The sequence below is a fragment of the Aplysia californica genome, unplaced genomic scaffold, assembly GCF_000002075.1.
Source record: "Aplysia californica isolate F4 #8 unplaced genomic scaffold, AplCal3.0 scaffold01230, whole genome shotgun sequence".
NCBI lineage: Eukaryota > Metazoa > Mollusca > Gastropoda > Aplysiida > Aplysiidae > Aplysia > Aplysia californica.
Window position 1 is genome coordinate 99,062 of NW_004798500.1, and position 1,419 is coordinate 100,480.

The following is a 1,419-nucleotide window of genomic DNA, read 5'->3' on the forward strand; positions in this document are numbered from 1 at the left end:
TCTCTCTCTCCCCTCTCTCTCTCTCTCTCTCTCTGGGTACCAGTGTTGTAATAAAAGTGTATAATCATGTGTCATCCCACTTACACAATGCCATCAGAGAGAGAGAGAGAACGGCAGCTGTTCTATATTTATCTCATGACGTCAAGTTTCTCTCTGAGCCTTTCCCGGTCAGCATTATTCTTGTCACTCCTATTGACGCAGGCCTTATCAAGGGGAAGAAAAAAAATATGATCCAAACATTTTTGTTTTATCTTAAATGTGATATTCTAAGGGACATAACAAAGAGGAAACAGCAAGTCGTAGCAAGATAAAAGAAGAAAGGAAAAAAATGGGTTGTCTGTCCAAGGGACACAACTCAATTAAAATTTGTGTAAGTAAAAGTTGATAATGAACATGAGTAGCGTCCCATGAAGTGTTTCTATGTATTTCTATGATATAAACGTACATGCCATTGTAATCGGTGGCTTGCGTCATTTTGAACCATCGTGTTTTAGTTTTAGTAAGAGTTTTACGAAACTTGCAACACAATAAGGTCATATGAATGCCGAAGATTAGAGGTGCTACAAGAGAGTAACAAATATAAAAAAGAAGGAGGAGAGATAAAGACGATAGATGTTTGATAGGAAAGAAGGAGCAAACCACACCACAGCACCCGCCAACCATCACTGACCATCTTGTTTATTTCAAATGTCTTTCTAGATGTATTGTTACTGATCCTTTTTAAACTTTATTTTACCTCATTATTAAGAATAAAAGTTTTACGCTGGAATTTGTGTTATGTCGGGAAAAAAAAGTATAATGATAAAAAAAAGGACGAAGTTTCGATTTCGTAACTTTTGAAGAAACTGAGTTAAGAGCTTGTTCTGAAACCCCGTTTCTATGTCAACATAATAATTATTAGTGATGAGTTTGCTATTTTCTATACGCTAATGGGCTAACTGTATGTGACTGGAGGACATCACTGGTAGGTCCTACGTGTTGGGTTTTCATCTCCGTTGTTGTTCTAGTCTGTCTGTCTAACTCTTTTACTGCATTAAACGACGAGCGTAGTGTCCATGAGCATCTCGCTACTCGAACAAACAAGTGCGCAAATAAGCGAACAATTTATAAGCTTTTTTATTTGGCTACACTCTCTACAAACCAAAAGGTGTAATAAAAAGCTGAACGCAATTTTTCTTCTTTATCGTCCTATTATTTCCACTAACTTCAGCGGTCGGTCGTTACACTTTCAGTATTGGTTATAATCTATAAGATTCTATGCATGCCTATTTGTAACAGCCAACACATTGTTATGTTTTTCAACAGGTGGTTGCAAAGAAACAAAACAAATAAACAAACAAACTAGACGTTGTCGTTTGAATACCATTAGGCCCAGAAGTTTTCGTGTTTGTGTTTAGAAAAAATGAGCCATTGAAAAAG